General features: G+C 35.5%; 1 protein-coding gene across 3 annotated transcripts in view; it reads left to right on the top strand.

Moving 5' to 3' along the window:
* Positions 1-23179, top strand: part of ZZZ3 (zinc finger ZZ-type containing 3) — a 107891-nt gene that overhangs the window by 23519 nt on the left and 61193 nt on the right. For 2 of the 3 annotated variants that reach the window (XM_040470693.1, XM_040470691.1), the window contains exons 2-3: positions 17151-17285; positions 18885-19031. The gene's annotated coding sequence lies outside the window, so the exon portion shown is untranslated. The remainder of the gene's footprint in view (positions 1-17150; positions 17286-18884; positions 19032-23179) is intronic. The other variant, XM_040470692.1, reaches the window with a different exon arrangement.

The raw sequence follows: 23179 nt of genomic DNA, 5'->3' as shown, positions 1-23179 counted from the left end.
AGCAGGCTCCCAGCTTCTGAGCAAGCTGTCAGCACAGAGCCCAACGCTGGGCCTGAACTCAGGAACCGTGAGATCATGACCTGAGCCGAAGTTGGATGCTCAACCAACTGAGCCATCCAGGCGCCCCTGTTATGCCAGTTCTATGTTTTTGAAATATTGAAACTGTCTTGGAAACTCCCTAATCTCCTCTATAGATTCTTAAAGGTGATGGAGCATCCTCATAGAGGTGGATGAATATGCTGATGAAAATTTTTTGTCCTCTCAGAGAGAATGACGGTAAAAATGCTAGAACTTGGAGGAATTCCTATAGATCTGGTAAGATTCAACTTGCTTGCAATTTGATATTCAGCCCTTGACATTGATATCAAAAGATTCTAGAAGGGCTCTGTTCTGATAGAGGAATGGTAAAGTGTTCTAATTCCTTGTGAATCTTTGTCTCATCTTGATTATTTTATTTTCTCTTCACACTTTTTGTAGTCTTGTTTTTCTTGATTGTTTTGTTGACTAAGACTATTGAGAATTCTTAGGACAGATGGAGCCTGGCTTTTAGAAAGCATTACCTAATCATTATTACCTGTGACTGGGTTTTAAAGAAACTGCCATTAAACTGAATATCCTTAAAGATAAAAATCACTGAATAAAATTAATGTGAATTTAACTTTTTTCCTTAATTAATTTAATTAATTTATTTTTTCATGGGTATAATTTGTCAAATTGACTTACATACAACACACAGTGCTCATCCTAACAAGTACCCTCAATGCCCATCACCCATTTTCCCTTCTCCTCCACTCCCCCATCCACCCTCAGTTCTCTGTATTTAAGAGTCTCTTGTGGTTTGCCTGCCTCCCTCTTTGTAATTATTTTTCCCCCTTCCCTTTCCCCAGGGTCTTCTGTTAATTTTCTCAAGATCCACATATGAGTGAAAACATATATCTGCTCTTCTCTGACTGACTTATTTCATTTAGCATAATACCTTCCAGTTCCATCCACATTGCTGCAAATGGCATGATTTCATTCTTTCTCATTGCCAAGTAGTATTCCTAACTTTCTCCCAAAATTTAACTAATTGACAAATTTATAACTACTCAACACAGCATTGCAAAAATTGAATTTAACATTATTAACGTAAGACTTGTTTTTCATATTTTAAAGCAAGCACTTACGAATCATAATTATAAGCATTTTTTCTTTTTCAGTGTTTATTTAAAAGTTTTTAACATTTTTTTCATTTTTGAGAGACAGAGTGCTAGCGGGGGAGGGGCAGAGAAAGAGGGAGACACAGTATCTGAAGCAGGCTCCAGGCTCTGAGCTATCAGCACAGAGCCTGATGGGGGGGCTTGAGCCCATGAACCATGAGATCCTGACCTGAGCTGAAGTCGGACGCTTAACTCACTGAGCCAACCAGGTGCCCCTATGAGCATTTTCAAAATGTTATATAGTTAGCTAGCTGTGAAAGATAGCTTTAATGGGGAAAACTGCAAGTCAATAAAAATGAACATTTATTAAAGTGGAAGATAATAGAGGGGTCTTTTTTTAAAAAATTTTTCTTAATGTTTATTTTTGAGAGAGACATAGAGTGTGAGTGGGGAAGGGGCAGAGAGAGAGGGAGACACAGAATGTGAAGCAGGTTCCAGGCTCCGAGCTGTCAGCACAGAGCCCAATGTGGAACTTGAACCCATGAATGGTGAGATCATGACCTCAGGACACTCAACAGACTGAGCTACCCAGGTGCCCCAAAGATAAGAGAAGGATCTTTACATCAGACATTTCATATAGGTCTTGTTGAATTAGTAATACATACTTAGATTGCAGATGTCCATTAAAAATGAATAGTCATGTAGAGCTGAGATTATGTCTTAATGATGGTAAATGCATAGTACATAATACATGCTCAATTAATGCTATCTTGAAATGAATCAGTCTAAGAATCTAAGTGGTCTGAAAATTATTTCTAAGCTCTCCAGTTCTAAGAATAACCAGGCTAATTTGGACCTCAGAATGCTATGTAGATACTTTCTCATCTCATTTCTTCTAAATCATCAGTCAACTAAAGGAATTTTTTTTGACTTGTGAAATTAGAAAGTTCAGGTTGTTTATCTGGCTTCAGGCAAAACTAAATCAGAGTATTTAAATGATGTCCTTTCAGGGCTTTTTTCGTTCTCTTGCTTGCCACTGAGAGTTTCAGCCTTAAATTTTTCTACTCTAGAGAGAATCCTATCTGTTTGGCTGTCTTCTCATTAGCCCTAGACCAGATCTCATGGAAGAACTATGATTGGTGATGCTTGTGTCATATACTGTGTGTGTGTGTATGTGTATGTACTGTGTATGTTGTGTACCTACAGGTATACATGTAGGTGGGCTCAGCCATGCTTCAATTAAGTGTATCATCACCCATTTTTCACATTTATTTTATCGGTTCTGCAACTCATAAAAATGGAAACATACAGTATGCATTCCTTTGTGTCTCTTTGGCGAAACAGTATGCTTATGAGCTTTATATTGTATGAACTTCCAGTTTGTTTATTTCATTGCTGTGTATATACAAATTATATATCTATTGTTGATGGGCATTTGGGTGGTCACAAATAATGCTGCTATGAACATTCTTGTACATGTCTTCAGATGTACATATGCATGCATTTTTCTCCACATATATGTATTTCTTTTTTTAAAGTTTATTTTGAGAGAGAGAGGGGGAGGGGCATAGATGGAGAGGGAGAATCCCAAGCAGGCTCCACGCTGTCAGCAGAGCCTGATGTGGGACTGTATCCCACGAACTATGAGATCATGACCTGAGCTGAAACCAGGAGTGAGACACTTAACACCGTGAGCCACCCAAGTGCCCCCATGTGTATGTATTTCTATTGGGTATATACCTAGGATTGAAATGGTTGGGTCAGACAGTGTGTATTTATTAAGCTGTAGATGTTGCCAAATGGTTTTCCAAAGTGGTTGCATCAATTTACAGTAGCATATCAGAGTTCTGGTTGTTCCACATTCTTGTCAATACTTGGTTTTGTTTTTTTTTTAAAATCTTGATCACTGTGATTTTGATTTCTGTTTCCTTGATGACTAATAAAGTAGAATGTTATTTCATGTTGATTGGCTAATTGAATCTCTTTTGTGTGTGTGAAATGCCTGGTCAAGGCAATACTCCATTTAAAAAATATTAGGTTGTCTAATTCCTATTGGTGTATAGGAATTTTAAAAATATATTTTGGTCACGAATCCTTTCTTTGATCAAAATATGCGCTGCAAATATTTTTTCTCACTCTGGGCGTTACCTTTACATCCTCTTAATGGTGTATTTATTTATTTATTTTTTGTTTTGAGAGAGAGGGAGGGAGAGAGAGAGAGAGAGAGAGAGCATGAGCAGGGGAGGGGCAGAGAAAGAGGGAGACACAGAATCTGAAGCAGGCTCCAAGCTGTGAGCTGTCAGCACAGAGCCCAATGTGAGGCTTGAACTCACAAACCGAGATCGTGACCTGAGCCAAAGTCTGCCACTTAACCGACTGAGCCACCCAGGCACCCCTCTTAATGGTGTCTTTTGCTGAACAGAGGTTCTGAATTAAAATATCCAATTGATACATTTTTTTCAAATACTATTTTTGGGGAATGGTTTAAGAAAATTTTTGCCTACTTCAAGATCATCAAGGATGTTTTCTTATTTTTTTTGCTAAAGAGTAAAATTTTGGTAGGTGCTTGGGTAGCTCAGTCAGTTAAGCGTCAGGCTCTTAATTTCGGAACAGGTCATGATCTCACAGTTTATGAGACCCAGCCCTGTCTCAAGCCCTGAACTGACAGCACGGAGCCTGCCTGGGATTCTCTCTTTCACTTTGTCTCTCTAATAAACATTTAAAGTAAAGTTTTTTACTCTGCACATTTAGATCCATTGTGTGAATTGATTTTTATGTGTGGCATGCGGTAGTAGTCAAAACATGTTATTCCATATGGATATCCAGTTGACCCATTATAATCTATTGAAATAACTTCTTTCTCCACTGTACTGTAGTTTCACCTTTGTCATAAGTCAGATGGCCATATTTGCTCATACCTCTGTTAGTTAAAGGTAAAAAGATGAGGAGGGGCACCTGGGTGGCTCACCTCAGGTTGTGATCTCCAGATCCTGAGATCAAGCCCTGCATAGAGCTCTGTGCTGAGTGTGAAGCCTGCTTGAGATTCTCTGTCTCCCTCTCTCTGTCCTTCCCCGGCACGTGCGCTCTCTCTCTCTCTCTCTCTCTCTCTCTCTCTCAAAATAATTAAATAAACTTTAAAATATTATTAAAATAAAGGTAGACTTGTTCCTTTTAAGCATTTAAAAATATTGTGATGACTAAAATTCAAAGTAAAGATAATTCCAGAAGAAAAAATTTTGATCTTAATCTTTGCCCACGTTGTGTCAGTATTATATATTTAATAATAACTGTTTAATTGCTTGCTTTTCGTAAGTTTTCTATTCTAGGAGATAAATAAATACAGTGATTGGTACTTTCGGTATCAAGCCTTAGGCACTGTCAGTGTTTAGGCCTCATACCTCTCCATAGATGGATATCTTTTCCTTCTTAAAAAAATATTTTTTAATCTTTATTTAGTTTTGAGAGAGAGAGAGTGTGGAGGAGGGGCAGAAAGAGGGGGAGGCACAGATCCAGAGGAGGCTCCAGGGTCTGAGCTGTCTGCATAGAGCCCAACATGGGGCTCAAACTCATGAACAGTGAGATCATGACCTGAGCCAAAGTCAGAGGCTTAACTGACTGAGCCACCAGGCCACCCACTTTTCCCTCTTTATCAACCCAGAGAGGGAATGACTTGGTAGGAGAAACTGAATGACTTACAGAGAAGTATGAAACTCTTTTCTAGTTCTGTGTTAAATAATGTGATTCATCAAGCAAGAAACCTACTACAGAAAACAATAATAGATCTGTCAAGATATCTTCTTTTGATTAGCACGGGGTTCTCACATATTTTGTAGAAGTATTCTAAAGTTGTTATGGCTATTCTCAAGTAAATCTTAACTTCTGGAAAACATACTGTTAACTGCCATTTGGAGGAAGTATTAGCTTAAGATCATGTATCATTTGTTTTCTAGACATAACCTATCTTATTTTCTCCTGGAAGAAGTTCTTTTTTAGTTTTATCATAGTGCAGAGAGCTAACAGAGTCTCATGGATTGAACCCTGGTTTAAGCAATAAGACCTAGGTTCCAGTTCTGACTCCTTTAATTGTGTGATCATAGGTGTTTCTTGAGTTTGTTGCCACATATAGGAAATGAAGATGATGCCTAGCCTACTTTTGAAGTTATTGTGAAGGTATAATGAGAAAGTTCTTTTGTTATTGTAAAACACGGTATCAGTAGAGTGGTTAAGACTGTTCTGCCACTTGATTAGCTGCGTAATGTTGGGTGAAGTATTTAACTTTTAAGCCTCAGTTTTCTCATCTGTAAAATGGTAATAATAATAGTACTTGCTTCCATAGGTTTTTGAGAGTTTTAAATGAGGTAATGCAAATAAAGTTATATACATTTACTGGTTATGCACTATATGTTGCGGGTACTCTATATAAATTCTTTTATTTAATTCTCAGGACAGTTCTGTGTGGTTGGAATGCTTTTTTCCCATTTCACAGATGAGGACTGAATATCATAGGTTAATCACTCAAGGTAACCAGTAAGTTGTTTAGCTGGATGGGAATCTAAAACTTGTGTCTTTTTCCCTCAGTATACCAGGTTGCCTTTCATGTATATGCTGTAGGTGCATCAGCACTATATAGACAAATCACCTTTGATTCACGTTTACAGAGTTTTTCGAAGACTGAGTTTTGTGGATAATCCACTGTTTTCACAAATCTTCTTTCCCAGTCTTCCTAGCTTTCTTTAATTTGCTCAATAGGCCAGAACTGCTGCTACAAAAATAAACATGCTTTGTTGATATATACTTAAGAACAGTTAATGGTTTGTTTACAAACCACTAGACTCCTTGAGTCTGGCTGTGTTAGCTATTACAGAGTGACTTTAGATTGCACCTCTCGAAAGGGAAAAATACTCTGAATTTATTATTTGTAAGAAGCTTACTTTAAGGTGAAGTGCAGAACTGTAATGACTTTATAGCTGAGAGAAAAAAGGTCATAAGATCCAGAAATGAACAAGTACCTAGCCTTAAGTATTTCTGGGTGAAGTTTCTTGATGTTGAGTCTGAGAAAGTAAGAAATAGTCATTATATTCAAAGGAAATCTGGAGTACTATATTGAGATTTTCTCCCCCCCCCCTTTTTTAAAATGAAGTCCATTTTTTGAACTTGGAAAACTAGTAAGAGACCTTTAAATTGTTCTTAATCAAGGTATCTCCTATATAATTTCCTTTCACAGTTACCAAATGGGTACCATTGAAATGAACTCTTTCACTTGTTTATATATATATATATATATATAAAGTCTTTTTAGAAAAAGCGTTTCATTTTAGTTTATTTTTAACTTTTATTTATTTTTTAATGTTTATTTTTAAGAGAGAAGAGTGCAAGTGGTGGAGGGGCACAGAGAGGGGGACAGAGGATTAGAAGCAGGCTCTGTGCGGACAGCAGAGAGCCCAGTGAGGGGCTCCCACTCATGAACTATGAGATCATGACCTGAGCCAAAGTTGGATGCTTAACTTACCAAGCCACCCAGGCACCCCTATGTGTTTATTTAAAATCCATTAAAAAAATTTTTTTTTCGCGTTTATTTATTTTTGAGAGACAGAGACAGAGCACAAGCAGGGGAGGGGCAGAGAGAGAGGGAGACAGAGAATCTGAAGCAGGCTCCAGGCTCTGACCTGTCAGCACAGAACCTGACACGGGGCTCAAACTCACAAACTGTGATATCATGACCTGAGCTGAAGTTAGTTGGATGCTTAACCAACTGAGCCGCCCAGGCACCCCTTAAAATCCATTTTTAAAAGACAGTTTTCATGTAAATGTTTGTGTATTTGGGACTAAAAGATTTTCTATTGATAAGTCATCTGTGAAGTTGAATTTATAAATTAATGGGAAAATAATATAGCGTTTATGAATTTTATCAACACCTGGGAATTTATCTTCTATGTGGAGTTAGACACAGGTGTTTATGAAAAATAATTTGTTGTGTGTTTGTAGTTCACAGGAACACTGTCTTTCAAACTTTAATCCTTCTAACTTTATTGTTTTTGTTGTATGTGGGTATAATCCATATACATTCCTTACTTTAGACTTTGACTTTTTTGCCTAGCCTCAATTAAAATATTCAAAAAAATTTTTTTAATGTTTATTTATTTTTGAGAGAAATAGAGTGCAAGCAGGGGCAGAGCAGAGAGAGGGAGAAACAGAAACTGAACCAAGCTCCAGGTTCTGAGCTGTCCGTACAGAGCCGACTGTACTGGGGCTCAAACTAACTGTGCGATATGACCTGAGCTGAAGTTGGATGCTTAACCAACTGAGCCACCCAGGTACCCCATCTCTCTTTTCCTTTCTTTCCTTTTTCAGGACTGTATGGTTAAGCATCCCACTCTTGATTTTGGCTCAGGTCACAATCCCATGGTTCGTGGGATTGAGCCCCGTGTCAGACTCTGTGCTGGCATCACGGAGCCTGCTTGGAATTCTCTCTCTCTGTCTCTCTCTCTTTCTCTCTCTCCCCCCTCCCCATTTCTCTACTCCTCACCCGCTCCTGCTATCTCTTTCTCTCAAAATAAATAAATAAACTTAAAAAAAAAAAAAAAAAGAAGCTAAGGTTTTAACCTGTATTCCTGGAAAGGTGTTTTTATTTTTTAGGTATATTTTGGAATAATTTATTGACGAGTAATTTACTGCACGATAATTTAAAATATGCAATTTGATGTGTTTTCATATATGTATATACTGTGCAGCCATCACCACAATCAAGGTAATGAACATAGCCATCTCTCCTCAAAGTTTCTTCTTGCCTTTTTGTAATCTCTTCCTCTTGTTTTTCCTCCCCCACCCTTACTTGACCCGGGCAACCACACTGATCCATCCTCTTTTTGTCACTATAGGTGTGGAGGTGGATTGTTGTCAAATGCCTTTTTCTGTATTTGCATTGGAGATCTTACGGGTTTTTTTTTTAGTCTGTTAATAGAGTGAACTATATTGAATCAACCATATATACATATAAACCACTCTTGTGTTTTGGAGCTAAACATCATTTGATCGTGATGTATTATCCTTTCATACAGGCCTACCTCAGCGAACACTGCAATAAAGTAAATATCTCAATAAAGCAAGTCAAATGAATTTTTTGTTTTCCATTGTATATAAAAGTTATATTTATACTATACTGTAGTATATTAATTGTGTAATGGCATTATGTCTACAAAAACAATGTATATGCCTTAATTTAAAAATGCTTTGTTAAAAAATGCTACCCATTACCTGAGCTTTCAGTGAGTGATAATCACTTATTACACATCATTCTAACATAGAATGTAATAAAAAAGTTGGAAATACTGGGAGAATTACCAAAATATGACACAGAGACAGAAAATGAGCAAATGCTGTTGGGAAAATGGCACCAATAAATTTGTTTGAGTCAGAGTTGCTACAAACCTTCAATTTGTAAAAATGTAGTATCTGTGTAGTACAGTAAAGCCAAGTGCAGTACTATGAGATATGCCTGTGTGTTGTTGGAATCAAAAAAAATTGTTTAGAAGTTTGCATCTGTGTTCGTGAGGAGTATGGGTTTATAGTTTTGTTTTCTTGTGTTGTTTGTGTCTGGCTTTGATATCAGAGTAATGCTGGCCTCATAGAATGAGTTGAGAATGTATTCTTGTTCAGTTTTCTTGAAGAGTTTCAGTAGATTGGTATTTCTTCCTTAAATGCGTAATATGTAGTATAGTCAGAATTCACCAGTGAAGCCCCCACGGCCTTCTGTTTTACTTGTTAGTAAGTTTTTAACTACAGTTTCTTTAGATATATTTAATGTATCCATTTCTCTTTGGGTGAGCTTTGGAAGTTTCTGAACTTTCAAGGAATTTGTCCATTTCATCTAATTTATTTACTTTGTTGACATGAAGTGATTTATAATCTCTTTTAAAAATTGATACGGCATAAAAATTGAGATATAATAAAATCCACCCTTATTTTAAAGTGTACAATTCAGTGATTTTTAGTATATTCACAAAGTTGTGCAACCATTACCAGTATCTAATTGCAGAATACTTTTTTATTTTTAATGTTTATTTGTTTTTGAGAGAGAGCACAAGTGGGGGTAGGGGTAGAGAGAGAGAGGGAGACATAGAATTCAAAGCAGGCTCTAGGCTCTAGGCTCTGAGATGTCAGCACAGAGCCTGACATGGGCTTGAACCCATGAACTGTGAGATCATGACCTGAGCCGAAGTCAGATACTTAACCAACTGAGCCACCCAGGCGCCCCCAGAATACTTCTATCACTCTAAAAAGAAACAGGCACCTGGGTGGCTCAGTCGGTTAGGCATCAGCGTTCACCCAAAGTCATGATCTTGCCGGTCCTGAGTTCGAGCCCTGCGTAAGCCTCTGTGCTGACAGCTCAGAGCCTAGAGCCTGCTTCAGACTCTCAGTCTCCCTCTCTCTCTCTCTGCTCCTCCCCCACTCACACTCTGTGTCTTTCTCTGTAAAATAAATAAACATTAAAAAAATAAAAAGAAACATTATACCCATTAGCAATCACTTTCAACCATTTCCTCCCACCTCCAGTCTCTGCAGAGTCACTAATCTCCTTTTTGTCTCTGAATTTGTCTGTTCTAGATGTTTTATATCCGTGGAATCATACAGTATGAGACCTTTTGTGACTGCCTTTTTTTGCTTAGCATAGTAATGTTTTTACGATTTATCCATGTTATAGCATGTATCAGCACCTCACCCCTTTTTATGGCTGAAAAATATACCATTGTAAACTAAACTTTTTTTTTTTTATCATTCAGCAGTTTATGGACATTTCAGTTACTTCCACTTTTTGCCTATTATGAATAATGCTGCTATGAACATTTGGGAACAAGTTTTTGTGTGAAACCTGTATCCTTTTTCTTGCCTTTGTATCCAGGAGTGTAATTCTTGGGTCGTGGGGTAATTCTATGTTTAACTTACTGAGGAACTGCCGAACTTTTCCAAAGCAGCTAGCTGCACCATTTTGTATTCCCGCTACCAGTTTTATGTTATGCCACATTCTTGCCAACACTTGTGTTATCCATCTTTTTATTACCTTTATTTTAATGGGTATGAAGTGGTATCTCATTGTGGTTCTTGTATTTCCCTGATGGCTACTGATGTTCAGCATCTTTTTATGTTCTTACTGGCTATTTGTACATCTTCTTTGCAGAAATACCTGTTCAAGTCCATTGCCAATTTTTAAATTAGATTGTCTTTTCGTTATGTTGTAAAGGTAGAATTTTATAGACCAGTGATTTGCAAATACTTTTTTCTCATCGTTTGGTTTGTCTTTTCATGATCTTGATGGAGTTCTTAGAAGCATAAAATGGTTTGATTTTGATGATTCTAGCTTATCTGTATTTTTTTTTACTTTTGATTTTAAATTTTTAAATTTTTTTTTTCAACGTTTATTTATTTTTGGGACAGAGAGAGACAGAGCATGAACGGGGGAGGGGCAGAGAGAGAGGGAGACACAGAATCAGAAACAGGCTCCAGGCTCTGAGCCATCAGCCCAGAGCCCGACGCGGGGCTCGAACTCACGGACCGCGAGATCGTGACCTGGCTGAAGTCGGACGCTTAACCGACTGCGCCACCCAGGCGCCCCTGATTTTAAATTTTTAATTGTAGAATATACATAACATAAAATCGACCATTTTAATCATTAAAAAAAATGTTTATTTATTTATTTTGAGAGAGCGTGATCAGGGGAGGGGCAGAGGTGAGAATCCCAAGCAGGCTTTTCACTATCAGAGCAGAGCCTGATGCAGGGCTCAACCTCATGTACTGTGAGATCATGACCTGAGCCAAAATCAAGAGTCAGATGCCCGACTGAGTCACCAGAGGCACTCTTAACCATTTTTGAGTGTACAGTTTAGTGGCATTAAGTATATTCGTGTTGTTGGGCCAGCCATTACCACCATTAATCTCCAGAACTTTTTTCATTTTGTAAACTATAACTCTGTACCCATTACACAATAACTCCAGTTTCCCCCTTTTCCTAGTCCCTGGTAACCACCATTCTGTTTTCTCTCTCTATGAATTTGACTACTCAAGGCACCTCATTTATAGGTAGAATCATACAGTATTTATTCTGGATTGCTTTATGCTTTTACTGTCAAATGTAAAAAAACTTTTATCCAGGGTCATAAGATTTATACCTATGTTTTCTTCTAAGAATGTTATTTCGGCTTCTACATATAGGTCTTTGATTCTTTTCGAGTTAATTTTTATATATCACATAAAGTAGAGGTCTAACTTCTTTTGCATGTGGATATCCAGTTGTTTCAGCACCATTTGTTGGAACGATTATTCTTTACCCATTGATTTGTCTTGCTACCCTTGTTAAAATAAATCTTTTAAGTATAGAATCTATAGTAATATTACTAATTTCTTATCTAAAAATTGGTGATTTGTATTTATTTTTACCTAGTCAGTCTGGCTAGAGATTTATTAGATTTGTTGATTTTTCTTAAAGAACCAGCTTTTGGGGGTGGGGGTGGGGTTCCTGACTGGCTCAGTTGGTAGAGCATGTGACTCTTGATTTCAGGGTTATGAGTTCAAGCTCCATGTTGAGTGTAGAGCCTACTTTAAAAAAACAAAACAAAATTAAAAGAAAACTCCGTTTCTTGAAAAAGAAAAAACAAAGGACCACCTTTTGATGTATAAATTTTTCTGCCTTTTTTATAAAAAGTTGGTTATTATTTATTTATTTATTTATTTTTGCCTTTTCTTTATTATTTCTTGTTTTTATATGATTATATTTTCTTTTTCCAGTTTCTTAAGGCAGAGGCTTGATGTCATTGAGTTGAGACCTTTTGTCTTTACTAATGTATGCTTACTGCTGTAAATTGTCCTGTAAGTACTGCTTTTGCTATATCTAACATTCTATTTTTTTATTTTACTTTTTTAATGTTTGTTTATTTTTAAAGGAGAGAGACAGCAAGCATGAGTAGGGAAAGAGCAGAGAGAGCAGGAGATACAGAATCCAAAGCAGGCTCCAGGCTCTGAGCTGTCATCACAGAGCCTGACGCAGGCTTGAACTCACAAACTGTGAGATCACGACCTGAGCCAAAGTCGGATGCTCAACCAACTGAGCCACCCAGGCGTCCCCTCACAGATTTTAATATGTTGTAGTTTTGTTTTCATTTTCAGTTCTATAATTCTCTAATTACTCTTTTGACTTTTTTTTTCTTTGACTTTTATGGGTTATTTGAGATATTTGGGGAGTTTTGAGATATATTTTTATTACTCATTTCTAATTTAATTCCTTTGTAGTCAAATTAAGTGTTTTGAATCCTGTAAAATTTATTATTCTTTCCAAATAACTTTTTTCAAATAATTTAAACTACTTTTAAACTGTTTTTAGACTATTTACAATTGAAGGGTTACTATAAAGTGACTCTTGATATAGGTAAGTTTAAACCTGCTACTTCCTTTCTATTTGTTTTTTGTTTCTTCTACATGTTCTTTATTCCCTTTTTCCTTTTGTTCTGCCGTATTTTGGATTTTTAAAAAATTATTTTATTTCCTTTGTTGGCCTATTAACTATCACATGTGTTTCATTTTGTTTTTCTTTTATTTATTTTTTTCGAAGTTTATTTATTTTGAGAGACCGAGAGTGCAGGCAGGGAAGGGGCAGAGAGAGGGAGAGGGAGAATTCCAAGTAGTCTCTGTGCTGTGGCACAGTGCCTGACACGGGGCTCTATCCAATGAACTGTGAAATCATGGCCTAAGCGAAAATCAAGAGTTGGACGCTTGACTGAGACACCCAGGTGCCCAGTTTTTTTTTTTTTTTTAAATGGTTGCTTTAAGTTTTATAGTATACATCTTTAATTTATCACATGCATCTTGACATGTGGTATTATACCACTTCACATGTAGTATTAGAGTCTCTTGGGTCTGGTGCTACTACAGTTTACTTCCATTTATGTTATAAATCTCGCAATGTATTGGTATCATTTTTGGTTGAAACAGTCAATTTTCTTTTAAAGAGATTTAAAAACTAAGGGGAAAAATCTTTATATTTAGTCTCATTTACCATTTCTTGTGCTTTTCATTCCTTTGGATAGATCCAGACTGCCACCTATTACCTTTTTCCTTCTGTAACTTCTTTTAACATTTCCTATAGTGCATGTCTGTTGGTGATGGATTCTTTTTAACATTTACAATTTGAGATCATCTTTACTTCATCTTAGTTTTTGAAAGATATTTTCTCTGACAGTTGAATTCTTAGTTGGTAGTTTTTTTCAATACTTTAAAGATTAAATTTCACCTCTTTAACCTCTTTGATCTTTAGGTTTATAATTTCCGTGAGATTTGTAAAGTTTTGGGCCATTATTTTTTCAGATACTTTCCTACTTCTTTTGGGTGCTCCACTTATCCATATACTGAGATGCTTGATATCCTACAGCTTATTTATGCTTTTTTTTCAGTCTTGTGTTCCTGTTTTGTATAGTGTCTGTTGCTAGGTCTTCCTGTTCATTGACATTTTCTTTGCAGTGTCTAATCTGCTGTTAATCCCAAACAGCATTTTTTATTACTAGAACAATCAAATTTTTATTTTTTTTTTATTAAAAAAAAAGTGTATTTATTTATTTTGAGAGACAGAGTGTGTACATGTGTGCCAGCCAGGGAAGGGGAGAGAGAGAATCTCAAACAGGCTCCATGCTGTCAGCATGGAGTCTGACATGGGGCTTGATCTGACAAACCACAAGATCATGACCTGAGCAGAAAATAAGAGTCGGCTGTTCAACTGACCACTCAACCAACTGAGCTGCCCAGGCACCCCTTCATCTACTTTTTTGAATGTATGAACTATGTTTATGATAAGTGATTTAATGTTCTTGTCTGGTAAATCTATCATGTATGGATCATTTTCTGTTGATTGATTTTTGGCATTATGAGTGGTATTTTCCTTCTTTGCATGTCTTCTAATTTTTTTAATGTTTATTTTGAGAGAGAGAGGGTGCACATGAGTGTGAGCAGGAGAGGGGGAAGAGAGAATTCCAAGCAGGCTCCACATTGACAGTGCATAGCCTGACACAGGTCTTGAACTCATGAACTAACTGTGAGATGATGACCTGAGCTGAGATAAAGAGTCGGATTCTTAACCGAGTGAACTACCTACCTAGGCGCTACCCTCCCCCCTTTTTAAGATTTTATTTTTAAGTAATCTTTATACCCCAGATGGGGCTTGAACCCACAACCCCAAGATCAAGGTCCAGAAATTCCTTAGGTGTTTGAAAACCAATAAGCTAAAGCACTTCACAGACGTAATCTCTTCTGAACTTCACAGTAAGCCTGAGAAGTACACTACTCCTGTTTTATAGATGAGGAAATGAAGCAAAAAAGAGTGAAGTGGCTTACTCATGGTCCGATAGTTGTTAGTTATATTTGATGATAAGGAATCATATTTCTGTCTCCTTCTATCAAACCTGATGCTTCTGTTACCTCTCTGTTGACTATGAAATAGGCTTATCTCTAAATTCTGTTAAAGATACCCAAAAACACTGAATCTGTGGTTCCAAACAACTTAGGGATCCAGAAAAGTGTGCTTTTCTTTGTTTATACTTTGCACCAAATATTCGAATTAGCTCTCTATAGCAACTGACTGTGATAAGCTAAATTGTCTAGCAAAGGTGTTTCTGTCCCAGACCATTATCTTAATCCTTTGAATGTCCTTGTTTGTTTCTTTTAAAATCATTTAAAGACCTGGAATAGTGCACAATTTAATATTTTCATTTATAACACCTGAAGAATTTAATATTTTCATTTATAACAACTGTACTAATATGAGTCCATAGTATAACTTGTTTTGAATTTTTTCCAAGTTTTATAAAACTAAAAAATATTTTCAGTGTCTTATAATTTAGGTTGCATTTAGCTCTCAGAGTTCACAGTTTTGTAGTAAGTTGTGTAGCTTACAACTTTGTTTAATCAGAACTGGTAATATTTGCTAGTGAGATTTTCTGTAGTCTTTTGAAGTGATTTCATATGTGCCATGAATCTTAGATCCTGTAATCTATTTAACACAGTAGTACCAGTGTTAGACTACAAATACTAGGAAAAGTAATTCTTTTCAGTCACGATTGGTTTTGGATTTGCTTTTGGAATTCTTGAATAGTCAATTGATTTTATTAGTATGTGAAAACAAGCAAAGCTCTGTAGCCAGGAATAAATAAGAAGGCCTTAGGAATAGGATTTAAATGGTTTGTTTTCCATTTTGGATGCTTTTAAAAGACAAAATAGCTAAGTTTTTCAAACTTCTGGAAGTTACTATAGTTAAATAATTCAAACAAAAAATTGTATCTTGTCACAAATCAAACTAGTTTATCTGCTCCATTGGAAATGCTATAGTGAATGAGATAATGCAATGTAGGGAATATAAGAATTTTGGCTAATTTAATTTGCTTGTTATAAAAGACTTTATAGCAACTTTTAAATTTGGGAATACTTGGATCTGTGTTAATTTTTTTTATGACATTGTTTATCATTTGTAAACAAATGAATAAACTTGTTTTAAGTGCTTGATAGATATCAGTTTCTTAATCACTATTTACTCTTTCTCTGTTTTCATTGAAACATAATTGATATAACATATTAATTTCTACTCCATTGTAATGAAACTTTTTACTGATAAGATCTGGCAGGTTGACAGATCAATTTTATCCATAAAACAGGTATAAGGCTATCTGCATTTTGTGTATAGATTTAAAAAAATTTTTTTTTAATGTTTATTTTTGAGAGCTAGGGAGAGCACAAGTTGGGGAGGGGCAGAGAGAGAGGGAGACCCAGAATCCGAAGCAGGCTCCAGGCTCTGAGCTGTCAGCACAGAGCCTGATGAGGGGCTGGAACTCACAGACCACAAGATGGTGACCTGAGTCAAAGTCAGACACTTTTAACCGACTGAGCCACCCAGGTGCCCGTCTGTGTAGATTTTTGCTCTTTCTTTTTATTACATAAGAATTTGGAATGGCACACAATGGTAAATCATTTAAGAATGATATTCATAGGTTTATTTCTATGATATATATGAATGAGTTTTTTGTAGCTCATGTTTTTCTTTTAATAAACTGGTTGAAATGATTTAAAGTTTTATATAATGCTTTTTGTCATGATTATAAACACATTGGTGTGTTTCTCAGAGTTGTAATCTATAACTAAGTCTTATGTTTTTAAGAAGCTTACTTTTAGGGAATGTTTGGATAGTTTCATCTTGATTTATTTCTTCACTTATTTTGTCACGTTTATTTTCTATTTACTTCCAAAATAATGTTCACAAACTATTCATAGAGCGATAATCTAAACAAGACAGAATCATTACTTTAGAGGATATGGAATGTTTTAAAGTCACATTTAAGAGAAAGTCATGATCTTTTTTACTGCATTCTTTAAAAATATTTTTTTTAATGTTTATGTATTTTTGAGAGAGAGAGCGTGCACATGAGCCAGTGGGGGCTGGGGGGCGGGGTGCAGAGAGAGAGGGAGACACAGAATCCAAAGCAGGCTCCAGGCTTCAAGCTGTTAGCACAGAGCCCAATGAAGGGCTCTAACCCACAAACCGTGAGATCATGACCTGAGCCAAGTCGAATGCTTAACCAACTGAGCCACCTAGGTGCCCCTATTCCCTAATACTATTATAAAACACATGAAAAATTCTTTTGTATTAATCCCTGAGCAAACTATAGGCTTCTGGGAAATGAGGTATGTCTTCATTAGTAGTCAGAAAAGAAATCTAAGGAGCTCTTAAATTTGTAAGAATCTTAATTTAGAATTAGATTTTGAAATGTTTTATGTGGGTACTCTGAGAAGCATTTGTATGATTGTTAGCAACTCATCTTAGTCTATTGAAGATAACACATATTTTGTAGGCTAATATGAGGAATTATTTGTGAAATTGATAGAAAATGCAGTGTGTTGTCTAAGTGTTTGGAAATATCGTTTTTGTCCACAAATCTGTAAACAGTAACACATCCATAGTGACTATATTGTGGTTTCCCTTCACAGATACCAAGTTGTGCTAGTACATCCATATAAATAATTAATACCTGAAGTCTCAATGTAACATGGACATTAACAGTGATGACAAATAAATACAGACGCTTGGGAATCAAATACTAGGCGAAAAACACTTTTAAAAAGGTAAGAAAATAAGTAATCTTAATTAAGGCCAAGTGGGCTTTAGTTAGTAGAAGCCATTGACCAAAATTTCTTTTTCAGTGTATCAGGCTTTTCAGAAACACGTCTGGGTAATCCTGTGTATCTTAATACTGGTAGAACTCAGCTGTAAGTATCAGTTCTTGTGTGAAATGACAGTTGCAGATATCCTTGCCTGGTAAATATCATAACAAAAGAGGTTCCTATAGTGCACACCCAGTCCACAATGGGTAGTAAGGTGGCTGACTAGAACTTTGAATAGAGTGCTAAATTGGGAGTGTCCATGTATACTCAGACACATCTTAAATTGTGCATCCTGCCTCTGATGATTGCCATCCCCACCACATACTTATAGAATGTAATGTTTTGCTATGTTTGTGAAAGGTGTTCAGGTTTGGATATAAAGGAGTTGGCAGTTGGAGTCTTTGTTGTAAGAAGAGTGAATTTTCAAGTCAAGGGTTACTTTTTGTAGGATTGTGTTTGCGCTGTGCACCCTCCTGTTAATTTAGCATATTTCTTAATGCAGTATTAAATGATTTTGTTTAGACATTTTTCCTACCTTGTGTTTTTCAAGAATTTACAGGGCACATTTGGGAGAGGTTGCATCTGTAGATATTAGATGTTAGTACTGATCTCCTAGCTGATTAAAACTGTAATCTTTTTATATTTAGTAGACAGTAACTCTAGATTACAAGGTTTGTTAACTGTATCGGTTTTAAAATTGTAATCCTTCACTGAAAATAGTGTCACTTTTAGAATATTTACTTTCGTGTTTATAATAAAGGGACAATCTGTCATAAACATTGCTAGTCTTTTTTCTTGTGTTCTTCCTTTTTTCTAAATGGGCACTCATAATAATATTTAGCAAGATTCTCTGAAAAGGATATCATAATACATTATTATAAAGTAAAATTCTTAATTAACCAGCCTGTCCAAGAAATGGAGTGTAATTAGATTAATTAAAATATCTGGCCAACTGGGTACTTACTAAAAGAAAATCCTTACTGTTTTTGTCCTAACTGAAAATCCATAAGCCAAAAATAATAAAAGTTTCTCTTTATAATAGAGTCTTACGGCACTTAAGTAATCGTCAAGGTTACCATGTATGGATATTTGAAGACTTAGTTGATTCTTTGGTGTGCATAACTTACATTATTTTTGTTGTTCAGTCCCTAGTTTTTCATATTTGAAGGCCAAAGCTTGGGAAGGCCTCTAGAATAAGAGTAATAGATTATATATTCTTATTTATATCTTGTTAAAGGCAGTCTTCGGGTCACCTCAAAAAAATGTTGCTGTAGACTCTAGGAAAGAATGGAGTCACGTTTTGATGCAAACTAATAATGAGTTGTTATAAGGATTTGGTATATTTGAAGCTCTTTTTGATTTGTTTTTGTTGGTTTTTAAAAATTCTGTTGCGGTTCCTTACTATCTCTGAGACTATGGAGTTACTAAGAAGTATCAAAGATGTTATTTTGAATAGATACTCTGTTACCTACTGTTTCCTCTTATTATAGGTGGGGTAAATCTGTTAGCATAAGTTAATTTGTTTCTTTAATTTTTTTTATTATTTTATTTTAACGAAAGGAATTTAGGAGGTTCTAGTATTCTCCATGGCTGAAGCTGAGAGTCTGAAACCTGATGCTTAAGCTCTATTCTAGATCATAGCTCCAACTCCTTCAGGATATAAGGAAAAGATAATATTTCCACAATGATAGATCTTTGGTTGTTCAGGTAAGTTATTTAGTTTTGCAGTAGTGAAGACAACTATAGTTTTGTTTTGTTTTGTTTTGTTTTGTTTTGTTTTTCTTTTTGGTGGGGATGGTTACTTGTTATATTTCTGTATGTCTGCATGGCAAATTGTATAGTCTGGCTGGCAGTTCATAGGAGTGTGGAGCTATAGGCAATGGGTTAGGGATGAAATATTTTCCCACTCTTCCCGTTAGGGGTATAAACGAGGTTTCTAAGTATGTTGGAACTCTAGAGTATTATACCTATCTTTGACTCCTAGGTATTTTTGATTCAAGGGGCTTTATGAAATTGCTTGATTTCTGTTTCTCACCGGTTTTCTTTTTAAGTATGTATTCATTCAGCTTTCTATCTATGTATCTATCTGTCATCTATATCCATCTCTCTTAATGGGGAAGAAAGAAGAGATCCCTTTATGCGAGGTAGTATATAATAGAATCCATAGTTTCAAAAAGGCAAATATTAAGAACTTTAAGTTGAAATCCATAGGTGGGTCCCCAGGTTTCACTCTCCTACTTTTAACTTTATAGTGATAATTGCTCAACTGAAGAAATTTGTCGTAGAAGAATTGTATGACAAGGGTAGTCTGAACCATTACTAAACAATTTGTGTTTATGTTTTAGACAGAAGAATCCTATGGTAACACTGATCAATTGTTCTTGTTTTCGCCTTTCACTTCGGTTTGATATGACCAGTTTGCTGCAAATTGTTCAATTAATAAAACTTAATATTGTGATAGTAAATATCAGCTAGAACATTGGTGTTAATGGAGGATTGCCAGTCCCTCAATTCCCAAAATGCACCATAGCATACTATTTTGGTAATTATAGTGGAGCAAAAGGTTATATGCATTATTTTTGAATACCTTTTTGAGATTTCTTATAAGTGGGTGATAAGGTAGTATTCCATTAGGTGGACCATTTTAATTTAATGTTTATTATTCCTTTTAGTTCATATTGATGCAGTTTGCAGATGTGATCACAGGGGCTGGACATTTATGATTTGAAACACTGCTGATACTGTTTCAGGATCCTACAGTTAGATTTGAGGTAAAAGTAGATTCAAATTTCGGGGAAGATAGTTCAGCAGCAAATAAATGGGTGAGATGTTAGACGTATAGGTAGGATTTGGGGTTTAATATGAGTAGACAGGCTGAAATTTGGTTGACTGTCCTTGATGTGCTCTCCAATAGGATAAGAGCTTTGAGGGTGGGAGACAGAGGAAAAGAGTCTGTTTAATTCTGGTGATTGATCATATTCTCTTCTCTCTATTCTAGAAAGTGCCATATTCATTAGTTGGTAGATAAAATATAGGAACTACATTCTAGCTGCTAGATTCAGTTTTGCCATAGGAATATGTTAACTAACAATTTCCCTTAATTCTGAAACAAGAGTGATTGAATTGGGTGCTGGCTAAGATTTTCACCATGTGCCTCCTATTTAGTTAACTAGCAAGGTTATTTTCTGAGATTCTTAGCTTATAAACAAGTCCCTTTCTGTTCCCTTAGTAATTTAATATTTGGCAGGAATATAATTTTGTGCTCCAAACCTGTTCACTGAATTTCTTCAGTAACTCTATATTATATAGCTAAAATGAGGAAAATAACTACTTAAGTCTATAGTACTTTGCTAAACATGGGAAACAATGTTAAGACTTGGTTGAGATGGTCGGGACATTTTTAGTCCCTTTTTGGTAACTGAAATTTGCACTCAACTTACTAGATAACTATAGAAAGTATGTGCCTTTGTATAAGCCTATCCAGAGTAGAAAAGATGAAGAAAAAAGTTAGAAGAAAAATTATCAGAGGGAAGAATGCTCAGATTTCATTTAATCTTCAGAATGTTTACCAATTTATTACCTTAAGTGCATACAATATGTTAATTTCAGGCAAGCAGTTGAGTCCTACTTTGTACTTTTTAACCAAAGTGGTCATGGCTTACTTTATTATTTCTAGAATCACATAAGGACTTTTAAAAGATATATTATAAATAGGTCTAATTTAGTTTAAACCTGATGACTATATGATTTTAGTAGAATACTGTCTGGATGCAGTGGTCTAAGGCAGTGCTTCTCAAATACTAGCAGGCATATAAATCACCTGGGAATCTGATTAATTGGTACATCTGGGACAAGGTTTGATATTCTGCATTTCCAGCAAGCTTCCAAGAGGTGCCCATGATGCTGGTTCTTAGGCCACACTTTGAGTTGTGAGATTTTGAGGTACCAAAAGCATCCTTGTTATAAAACAGGTTTGCTTTAAATATGGCTCAATAGCACAGGATTTGAGAACTATAAATAAAATGGACTTTATTGTAGTTGTTGAATGGAATAAGAATGCTTTTTAGGGATCAGAAGAAACAAAGAGGTTTTATCTTTCATATTTATTAGTGTTTTGATCACTGAAATGGTGAAGAAATAAAATAGGCCCTCATTATAGGTGGTGTTTTATAATTATATATATTATGTATACATACATAATACTAATAATATGAAATATTATACATATGTTCTTTACAAGTAACTCTGAGTAATAATAATAGGTTTATTTTATTAATAATGACAGGGCAGCAATTTTGCTTTCATTTGGATTGCTATGGAAAGAAAAGGGCTTAAGAGTGCCTATTATGGGTATCATTTGAGGTTTATATGTCTTTAATTGGCATCATCTTTTAAAAAGTAAAGGTTAACAGATTCTTTTTTTATATAAAATATTACTATTGCCAATATTATTTTTGAATCATAAATTATGAGTGTAATCAAATTTGCGTTAAAGATGTTTGCGTTATATTTTGTAAAGTTTAAAAAATTATGTTTCTTTTGTGTATTTACATAGGTAATTAATATTTAAAAATTAGTAACCTTCAAATTTCAGAGCTCCAGATTTGGGTATATAAACAAAGAAATTTATTTTAGTATTTTTTTTTTTTTAGTTTGTGCTGTTTTGGAGCATCATTTGAAGTTTAACTTATGTTTTTTGTAATTAAAAGTGGATATTTATGGTACATTCAATATTTATTACTGTGATTTAAAATAGATTGTAATCTTCATGACAAGATTTAAGCAAAAGAGAATTACATATCACGTCCCTCTAATGAATCCCAAAATAGGAGAAGTTTACTATGTGAAATGTATTTCTAAGTTCTGATTGGTGTCCTTTACTTATTCATGCAATGGCTGTATAACTCTCTAGAACAAATTATCATATTCTAATCCCAGAGCTGGTTTTGTGAGTCTTGTAAGATTTTTAAAAACTGTTAATTAAAAATTTAAAAGTATACCTTACTGTGAAACAAAACTAAACTCAATCAGCTTACATATTTTTGGGAAACTTAATACATTTGTCAGCAGTCAGGAACAGGAAGGCATTTCCCTTTAATATTTCTTTTTTTGGTATGTGGTAGCATGTTGCTGTGGCTTCTGTAGTTCTTCATAACTGTTCTGCTGTTAGACATTTCTGGTTGAGGCAAAAGAGAAATTGTATTTGATTTGCAGGGGGAGAGGTAGAACGGCATTGGGAGGGTTTGTAGGAGGAACTATGGGAAGCATGGAAGGGAGGGGGAAGTGTACTATGCAACTATGTACTACAGCTGTTACTGGCTACTTTCTGTATCCATCCTACCCCCCCATTTGGAAGTTAAGCAGTGAAGTGGCAATTATCTTGTGAAAGCTAAACAGAAGAGGAGCAGAAGAATGGATACTTGAAATGTTAATAGCTCCTTTATTCTGCTTTATGGGAGAACCTTTGGAAAATAATAACCACTTAAGAGTTTATCCAGGTAGATCAATCAGGGCAGTTTTCAATTTCCCTTGCATTTCTATCTTAGACACACCCAACATCCACATCAGAAAACCAGCTCATTCCCAATATGCGTTAAAACTGTGACATATACGTATATACAGGAGTTTAAAGAAGGAGAGAATGTGTTGTCCTTGTTTCTTAGATGCACTATTTGCTTTGGGGGGGCTTCTCCTTTTTCTTCTATTCTCTTCAGAATACTTCCTTTCACTTGCTAATTTATGGCTGTACTTCTAGAGACTAGGGAGGTTTGGCTTTCCTCTGTTTTGCTTTTAGCTTATTGCAAGCTAGGATTGTGATATCTGTTCATCTGCTTGGTTACAACCGAAAGTTTTTG

This window comes from Herpailurus yagouaroundi, unplaced genomic scaffold, assembly GCF_014898765.1.
Source record: "Herpailurus yagouaroundi ecotype Mexico unplaced genomic scaffold, PumYag 77, whole genome shotgun sequence".
Classification (NCBI taxonomy): domain Eukaryota; kingdom Metazoa; phylum Chordata; class Mammalia; order Carnivora; family Felidae; genus Herpailurus; species Herpailurus yagouaroundi.
This window is presented reverse-complemented; position numbering and strand designations above follow the sequence as displayed.